The 10632-nt window shown below is 35.3% G+C and overlaps 1 long non-coding RNA gene across 1 annotated transcript; it reads right to left on the bottom strand.

The window, feature by feature from the left end:
• Positions 1–2026: 2026 nt before the first annotated feature.
• LOC120070732 (uncharacterized) lies at positions 2027–6372 on the bottom strand. The gene is made up of 3 exons (XR_005480021.2): positions 5815–6372; positions 5359–5415; positions 2027–2299 (listed from the first exon to the last, which is right to left on the bottom strand). It is a non-coding gene; the product is annotated as an uncharacterized LOC120070732 (long non-coding RNA).
• Positions 6373–10632: the final 4260 nt, after the last annotated feature.

Below are 10632 nucleotides of genomic sequence, written 5' to 3'. Positions count from 1 at the left end.
TTTTGTCACTTGATACTTTGACACGTCGAACATATTGGAGTTAATGTCCTAAATCGACTGTATATTGTAGTTTGTAAAGACAATTTATATATCTAATAAAATAAAATGTATTTTATTAATGTTTAGTCTGCATTAAATCAATCCAACAAACTAAGATCCAAGGTTATTATATGAAACTTAAACATGCATGTGGAAACATACATGTGGATTACGTTTAAGTGATAACCTAAACAGTCTGTAGTAGATGTATAAGGTTGGATACCTTATCTTAGTGACACTACGATTTGCTTTGTAGATGTTACAATTGTTGTAAAGTGCCACGAATGATCTGATCCTGATCGCTCATGTGGAGACATGTGAGTGGAGGTATTATATACAAAGATTTTGTATAAGATCGAATCGTAAAATGAATAGTTTCTTTATATAACACCGTTGCTATAAGAGACTTACATTTCACTAGGACAATCATAGGTGACTCGACTTAATCTTGAGTGAGTTGTAAACTTTTGTTTATAAGGGCAATTCTTTGATTTGTATGGGTGAGTGTGGCCTTGTTAGCTGACTAAACAAGCCTACCATTTTGGAGACTTGTCCGAGTAGGGAGCTAGGAACACAATTACACAAGATGGAATTCACTTCTTTCTCGACCTTAGGGAAAGTAGAAAAATTGTTGCGATGATCTTGTACGATGTTCTAGTTTGCATACATTGGAATGGAACTTATTGGAAAAGGTAAGACAGAAAAGTCGAAAGCAGTATCCGTTTGAAAAAAGTCTTATCCTGTATTTGACAGTATTCAAAAGGAGGAACTTCTCACTTATTTAGACTCTATAAGAGATATACGGACGGATATGCTACTTGGGTATCCGGGTAATCAGTGAGGATGGAATTCACTTCTTTCTCGACTTTAGAGAAAGTAGAAAAATTGCTCCCTTAATAGTTGATTCTAGGTCTTGAACATTGAAGTTTCAATCTCTCACTGACCTGGGAGGTGTTAATTTATAATTGGACCATAAACTGTTAAGGAGTTAGATGTAACTATAGGGGTAAAATAATATTTTGACCTAACTATAGTTACGAGCAAAGGGTCAACTCGCTGTTGATTGGTTATATCCATTGACACATAAATAAATCTACAATGTGAAAAGTGCAACTATTTATTTTTAGTGGAATGACTGACAATTAATGAAAATTGATTAATTTAATTAAAGAGTTAATTAATTAATCTTATATCATTGGAGCTTCTAATTTGTAGATCCATAAGGTCCCATTGTTAGAAATGGTTTGAATTGTTTAAATCAATTGCATATGAATGAGATTAATATAATACGATTAATTATAGATGTGATCTATAATTAAGAGAGAAAAATATTTGAATAAGATTAAAATATTAAGGAGATGAATATATAAATATGTGATAATTCAATGTTGATTAATTCTATATTAAATCGTTTAATTTATTAATTAATGGTTAATTAATTAATTAATTGATTTTTGAAAAGTAGAGATAAATAAACATGTGATGTTTATTTATTAATTAGTTAATTATATGTTGGGTTTTATGTCCTAAAACTCGCAATTTGTAAAAGTTAAACATATTTTTTATAATAAAAGATGTTATTCAACATTTCTTCAATAAAAGTATTGAATATATTAATTGCATTCATAAAGACTAAATTCAATAAACTAAGATCCATGACTATTACATGAATACTTAAACTTTATGTGGAGATGTAAAGATGGATCTATTAGGGTTGATGCCCTAAAGTTTCGTGTCCTATAGTTTGTACAAACGCTTGTGATGTATAATATATGATATTTACTTCACTTCTTGTTTTTGCTCATCTGAATGTTTTATTTGCTTTACCACAAATCAATAAACTAAAATCCTTGGTTATCTTTATGTAACTTAAGCATGTATGTGGTGACATACAAGTAGATCACGTGTAACGACCCGACTCCCTAAGACTCGAGCTAGGTCGTTACTATACACATGCATGCATTGAATTTAAAATGACACGTTTTCATAGCGAAATAAATACTAAATAAACAAAGTCAAATAAAAGATTTTCAATAAAAGTCAAATTACAGAGTACCCATAAATCATAATTAAAAATTTAATGAGTCTAGAAAATAGTAAAAGTTTGGAAACGAATACTAATCAGTAAGTTTCAAACATGAAGACTGAAAGTGGAAAAACATGAGAGAAATCTAAACATCATGAGCGGAAGCATAAAACTGGTCCTAGTGGCTCAACCACGGATTTTACTTGTCATTCGTCGGCACGTCCCTACTCTTACCTGAAATATAAACATGAGAAATGGTAAGTATAAAATACTTAGTAAGTAACCCCACTACTGGGGTCAGGCTAGGCAACTATGTTCTCTAGATGCCTACCTCTAGTGGAACATATAAACTTCTCTAGTCCTCCTAGGACACATACATACATGAAAAACTTACTTCTATCCTACTGTAGTTAAGTATGACCACTACCTCTAGTAAGTCCCATAGGACCCATAACCTCTGGTAAAATCTTGAAAGAAACACAATCTCTTACGTACGTATGGTTATGCATACACCTCTTTCGTATACACATAACCTACTTAATATGTACCTCTTTCGTATACATGATTACGTATACACATAACTCACTTAATGTGTACCTCTTTCGTACACATGGTTACGTATACACCTCTTTCGTATACACATAATCCACTTAATGTGTACCTCTTTCGTACACATGGTTACATATACACCTTTTTCGTATACACATAACCCACTGAATGTGCACCTCTTTCGTACACCTGATTATGTATACATCTCTTTCGTATACACATAACCCACTGAGTGTGTACCTCTTTCGTACACCCCAGATCCTCTCTATGAATGTAGGGATGTATACTTCTTTCGTACACATGGTTATGTATACACCTCTTTGTATACACACAACCCACTGAGCTGTACCTTTTACGTACACCCCAGTACCCTCTAGGTATGTATCACTTTCATACACACCAGCCCTAATACATTTCTTTCATGTACTAGTGCCCTTGGACTGATGGAAAAGAAGGCATGCGCAACGGAAAAGAGGAACAATTTTACTCTAATTGTATAAATTAAACATACAACCCTAAAATCGTTAATTAGGGTTTTTTAGAAATATTACTTTTGAAGCTCCCGAAACTTGTCTATCTCCGCTCGAACACGAACCGGACAACCACTAGAGCTGACCTACTATTCTTTGGACTCAAAATCGAGTTGTGGGACCCGATGGATGAAAAACCCGCGATAGAGAAAAAGAGATGAAAATAGTAGAGTGAAATTTGGATTGAGTTGGGATTTTTTCAGCCCAATTTTTAAAAACTAATTTTGCAAAATTTCCAAAAGTCTTTACTCCAAAATGACAAGCTCATATTTATAGAAAAAGGTCATGCAAAATTGCATGAAAAAACTTCATAAAAACCCAACATCTAGAATCCACTATCTAAGTAGGCTTAATGTTTCTACTATAAGCTAACACCTAGTCCACTAATTTTGTTAGCGGAATTATCCAACAAAAGTTTGGATTTTCCCACTAACTTTAGTCAAAGGGCAAAATAGTCATTTAGTCAAAATCAAACTTTGACCGAAAAGTCAACATTTTGACTTTTTATGATTTTTTCCGTGTTGACTAATTTTGACCTCCGAAGCATTAATCCACATTCATTTTCTCAAAGTTCAAATCACATTTGAATATAAGGTCGGTCAAAGGTTGTCTTTTCAAAATCAAAAGTCAACTCTTTGACTTTTTACATCTTTGACAATTTCCATTATTTTCGAGCTTCCGAATATGAACGTATTCATATTATTGATATTTAAATCACATTTAAATATTAAAGTTGTATCTCTAAACTAAAAAAATGACCACTATATCACATATACTTGTCAATTTCTCTCTCTTCACCTAATTCGAAAAATTCGAATTATTCTATCATACTGTTCTAAGTTTATTCCATATGAGCTAGTAGGGGAACCTAATGAACCTATAGATCATGGGCTCCAACGATCCGAGATTAGCTGGCTAAACTCTTTAGATGGAGCTAATCAACATTCGTTGACTCACGGGTCATTCCACTATAATCTCATAGTTGCAATCCCCTCATTATAGATATATTTGTGTCCATATGATATAACCATGATTTGTAAGCTAATCCTTCACAGGTTGTTTGTAATCTCGGTTGGGTCATAAAAACCGTTTTACCCCCGAGACTACATCTTATTTCTTAAGTTCCAATGATCCTCTAATGAACAATTGGTTTAAGGTCCAACCTACTATCCCTATAACGGGTAGGAGTAAATTCCGTTAGCTCAGAATTAAGATTAAGTTACCTAGGTCATCAATTAATGAAATGGTTAGTTTTATACATTAAACGACATTTAGAACTTAAAAAGTGACTATTTCATGGTTCAGTCTTATGTAACTCTTTACATAGGATGCCCCTATTTTCATGTTTCCACATGAACGATTTAGGATCACATCGTTTGTACTAACTACAAAATAGGCCGCATCCATAGTGTCCCCAGAATAAGGCGCCCAATCTTATTCATATACTTTAGACCATTTTGGATATATATTTGAACTTGATCCACATTTATGTCACTACATAAAGTTCAAACTTAAACTTAATAGCCTCGGAACCTTAGTTTATTGGATTAATGAATATAGAATTTAAATTTACTAAAGATTTTTAATAAAAACTTTATTGAACAAGAATATAATATTGCAAACTACGAGTTTTATGACATAAAATCCAACATGAACATGCATCATTTTCATGCAGTCACATAGTCTGGAAAGGAAAAGAGATTGCATCTAATTTCGTATTACATATAACATTCACTTAGTCTTGAGTCCTCTAAAACCTCATGTTAATTAACCTCAACCTCGTATTTAATCTAGTTTTAAATGAATCAACTATAGCACATCACTTTCATGCACTAAATCATGTAAACAATAAAGTATTTAGGATTTCATAATATATCATACAGTCTACACACTCGCATAATAAATTGCATAGCTATATAGATCAACAAATGTCTAATCCTCATCTAGCTTTAAGGCATTCCAATAGGAGTGCTACTTAACTCAGAATTTAAGGGTCATGCTCAATCATCATTTACTATAACATAAAATTCTAACTTAAGCTCATACATAATCATATTCCGATATACTACCACATGCTCATATATTCTTCATAAGCAGTCCATCCAACCTCAGAACAATAAAAATATTCTACAAAAAACTATTGTAGGATCCTCAATGTTAAATCTACAGTGTATCGTCTGGCACAAAAACGATTCCAGTAGTAAAATTACTTACCTCTAATCGAAAACTCTAGGAACTAGCAAGTTTATCCTCTTCCTTGCCCAATGAAACCTTTCACCAAAAATTCATCGATTAGGTCTTTAGTTGGCTGGACAACAACTTCAATAATCTGAAACCTCATACTAACATCCAAAATACGACGAGTATCAACAAATTAGAGCCGAAAATTTAATGAGTGCTCAATAGTCCTCAAGAAAACCCGTCAAATCAAGAACCCTAACACCAATAGCAACTTGAAGCAATTTCCCTAATCACAGAAACACAACGTTCAAATTCAAAGCAAAAACATCGATTTTTAAATTTTTAAGCTTAATTTCAAAACACTCCATTTACATCAACCTTTGAGTTTTCCAAATAAATTGCAAACATCCATTTACTTACTCGAATAAACCACACACACCATTATTCCAAAATCCACAAGAAGCTGCAACCACACTACTCAAACCTTACCTTAACCAATCAATCTGTCCAAAAGCGACGACCAAGACAACAACTGTGAAAACGGACTGAGCCTGCACAGAACTGGCGGCACGCGCAACTCCAGCCGAGCGGACTAACTACGACTGACCTGGGACTTGCTGTAGCGGCTCGTTGAACAGAGGTGGCTGGCCTTCGAACCCATACTCGACGTGAAGAATGGCGGACGCTCGTGATTGGAATCGACGATGGTGCGGCGAAAGGGCTGCACCACGAACGCGACTAACCGGTGACACGACAGAACGGCGACCGGAGACGCTAGACGGCGAGCTGCGCTAGGGCTCGACTAGCGACTGCTTCAGACTGTGAACACTGAGCGACTAGGATAGCAGAATTGACGTCAGGTTGGAGGTGCGGATGGTTGGCAGCAGACTCAAAGGCGGCTGCTCGTTTCGACGGCTAGGGTTTTCACGAAAAGAGGAGGTGGATGGTGAGGTTGAAGACGAAGGGTTTAATTTATTTTATAATAATATTAATAATAATAATAACAATAATAAAAATAAAACTAAAAAAGGAAATAAAATAAACTCTATTTTATTCCTTTCCTTATTCCCATTTATTTTATTCTTCCTTTCTTTCCTAAAAAGTGAAAATAAAACCTGCCATTAATTTCTAAATTGAACAATTCTGTAAGATCAAAATTAAATTCTTGCACATACACTTCAATTCCAAAATTCCAAAAATGCCCTCCACTAACAAAATTACTAAAATTACATAAAAAGTGAAAATTCGGGGTGTTACATTCTTCCCCTTTAAAGAACTTTCGTCCTCGAAAGTTCATTTCTCAAAAAAAAAATAAAAACTTTTTGCATAGGGATAACGAAACATACATGGTCTTTTATACTAACTAAGCATAAGTAGGCAAACATAGTCTCAAACAAACCTAGAGTGTCAAGGTCTAAAATGTAAATTTATCTTTCACTACAGTGTTCGGCCTCCCCATCTCATGTCAGGTTGTGGCATTGTTCCTGTTCCATTGCTGCTGTCCACTTGAACCTACCTAGTCTTGACGCAAAGGTTGGTCCCTACCATTTGTAGTGCTTCTACTAGGGCACCCATATGCCATATGCCCTTTCTGTCCACAACGATAACACACCCCTGCTCTAGCCAAGCAACGACCCCAATGACACTTTCCACATGATTTATAGATCGGCTTTTCCTCTTTAATAGTTACAGGTTTCTTTTGCTGAGATTCATAAGTCTTTTGGTCTGCTTTCCTTTAATGTACCATGCCTCGCAGTCCGCTCCTCAGACCCTGGATGAATCTCTCGGTCCTCACTGCCTCATTGGCTACGAGTTCAGGAGCAAAGTGGGACAACTGATCAAATTCCTGTTCATATTTCTCCACTAACATAACTCCCTGTTTCAAGTTCAAGATTATGCCTGCTTGTTATACCGGGTGTTGGCCAAAAAATACTTCTCATAAAAGCGCTCCTTAAACTGCTCCCAGTTTGCAAGCTTCCCACCGGTATCAATCATCTTCTCTGCTGAACGCCATAGATTTTCGTGTTACTAGTTAACATGAAAACTACGCATTGAAGCTTGTACTCTTACGGACACCTTATAAAATGGAATCTCGTCTTAATAGATGACAACCACATCTCTGCTTTAGTGGGGTCCCCCAACGATCCATCAAAAGAGTGAGGGTCATACTTCCTGAAATCCCTCAAATGTTTAGTCTTTAGAGACAGGCCTTACATGTCTCTATTCTGCGGTTGGGTCTGCTGTAACTGCTCAGGTGGCACTGGTTCCTCCTGAGCCTGGGTCTAGGCAGTCTGTCCTGCCATCGTGCTGCAGATTAACTCTTGCAGTTTCCCTATTAAGGAGGATGCAACAGCTTCACTAATGCTAGCTTCCATTGCCTTCTCATCGACTTGGGCCATAGGTGGATTTAGAGCTGTCGAGACAGTCTGGCTACTCTCGACTCCATCTTCCTGCACTTCTTCTCTAACTGTCTTTCTTGTTCCAGGTTTAGGTGCCATGACGTGTCATGAACTCATACATTAACTATCTCTAGGTCTCTCTCAGAAATCATGAATTTAAAACACTACATCACTATTCTCATATATGCATTGAAACTTTCATTAGTAGGATGTACCTCGCGATGACGAAGGATTCGTTACTGGGCCACATGGTCTATCTAGACTTACGTAGTAAGTCAGTCTACAGAACCCAAAACATGTGCTCTAATATCAACTTTAACGACCCGACTCTTTAGGATTCAAGATAGGTCATTACTATACACATGCATGCATGGAATTTAAAATGACACATTTTCATAGCGAAATAAATAAAGTCAAATAAAAGATTTTCATTGAACCTAAATAAAAGTCAAATAACAAGGTACCCATAAATCATAATTAGAAATTTAATGAGTCTAGAAAACTGTAAAAGTTTGGAAACGAATACTAATCCGTAAGTTTCAAACATGAAGACTGAAAGTGGAAAAACATGAGAGAAATCTAGACATCATAAATGGAAGCATAAAACTGGTCCTAGTGGCTCGATCACGGATTTCGCTTGTCATTCGCCGGCGCGTTCCTACTCTTACCTGAAACATAAACATGAGAAATGGTGAGTATAAAATATCCAATAAGTAACCACACTACTGGGGTCAAGCTAGACATCTATGTCCTCTAGATGCTTACCTCCAGTGGAACATATAAACTTCTCTAGTCCTCCTGGGACACATACATACATGAAAAACTTACTTCTATCCTACTGTAGTTAAATATGGCCACTACCTCTAGTAAGTCTCGTAGGACCCACAACCTCTGGTAAAATCCCGAAGGAAACACAATCTCTTACACACGCATGGTTATGCATACACCTCTTTCGTATACACATAACCCACTTAATGTGTACCTCTTTCATACACATAGTTACGTATACACCTCTTTCGTATACACATAACCCACTTAATGTGTACCTCTTTCGTACACATAGTTATGTATACACCTTTTTCGCATACACATAACCCACTTTATGTGTACCTCTTTCGTATACATGGTTACGTATACACCTTTTTCGTATACACATAACCCACTGAATGTGCACCTCTTTCGTACACCTGATTATGTGTACACCTCTTTCGTATACACATAACTCACTGAGTGTGTACCTCTTTCGTACACCCCATATCCTCTCTATGAATGTAGGGATGCATACCTTTTTCACACACATGATTATGTATACATCTCTTTCGTATCCACACAACCCACTGAGTTGTACCTCTTACGTACACCTCAGTACCCTCTAGATATGTATCACTTTCATACACACTAGCCCTAGTATATCTCTTTCATGTACTAGCACCCTTGGATTGATAGTACATGATTAAGGTTGGGTACTTTATTCTGGTAACACTATTGGATGCGGCTTACTCTGTAGCTGTTACAAGTTATTGTAAAGATACTACTAACGAAGTGATCCAGATTCGTTCATGTAATGACATAAGGAGTGAGGGTATCCTATGCAATGAATTTGCGTAAGATCGAACCAAGAAATAAGTCACTCTTACTTTATAACATTGTTTACTGTTTAAGACTGACTATTTCACTTAGATGACCTAAGTAATTTGATCTTAATTCTGAGCCAACTACGAATTCTCCTTTATTCAAGATTATCCTTAGATTTGCATAGGTGAGGGTTGGCTCAACACTGGTGGCTCAATAAGCCTCCCATTTCAGGGATAAGACCGGGTAAATAGTTGGGGACATAGGGTGCAGGACAAAATTCATGCATATCGATTTATGGATATGAGAAAGATTGTTCTCTTAAGTATTGTATCCAGGTTTTGAACTTGGGGACCCACCCTCTCACTTACTCAAGAGGGATCAGGTTTAGTGATTGGATCATGAACCAAATGTTCATTAGAGGATCAGTTAGAACTTAAGGAACAAGACATAATATCGAGGGTAAAACAACACGTTGACCCAGTCGTTATTACGAACAACCTGTGAAGGGTCAACTTACTAGTTATGGTTATATCGTGTAGACATAAATATATCTACAGTGAGAAGGGTGCAACTATCGAGCTATAGTGGTGTGTCTTGATAGTTAACGAATACTGATTAATTTGGTCTAAAGAGTTTAGCAAATTAATCGTAATTGTTGGAGATCATGATCTGTAGGTCCATAAGGTCTCTCTACTAGCTCATAAAACATAAACACCTTGAATTATTAAATTGACTGAATTTGGAATAATATCAATTTGAATTGTTCAAATTGAATTTCAATTTGAAAATGTTCAAATTGGAAATAAGGTTTTTGAGTTTGAATTAGTTCAAATTCAAATTAGGGTTTGCATATTATAACTGATATAATTAAAGTCTAATTTGTTGAAATTAAACAAAATTAGAGAATGTATAATATTTAAATGTTGATGTAAATATTAATTACACGAATTAGATTCATGTTTTAAATTAAATGTGTGATTAATTTGATATTTGATATTAAATTAGTTAATTAATTAAATATATTTAATTCATTAAAAATCAAATTAATTTTCGATTTTAAAATTCAATTTAAGAAATTGGTTTTTTAATTTTAGATTTGATTAATTGAATATTAATTAAATCAAAATTGGATTAATTGTAGAATTAATCAAAAGGAAAAGAAATTGAAAATTGGAAAAACATGAAAAATGGGGTTTCCCACTTTCATCTTGAAGCATGAGGTGCACGTATGCATCTTTACACAAAACTACTCTCCAGTTGAAGTAGTTGCTGGCCAATTCTATTACTGAGGTTACCTACATGTAGCTGAGTAATAAAAACACATCAATTTGGT

This window comes from Benincasa hispida, chromosome 2 (assembly GCF_027475165.1).
Source record: "Benincasa hispida cultivar pf3 chromosome 2, pf3_genome.v1.1, whole genome shotgun sequence".
Classification (NCBI taxonomy): Eukaryota; Viridiplantae; Streptophyta; class Magnoliopsida; order Cucurbitales; family Cucurbitaceae; genus Benincasa; species Benincasa hispida.
The sequence above is the reverse complement of the archived record's forward strand: the minus strand, read 5'-3'. Positions and strand labels throughout refer to the sequence as shown.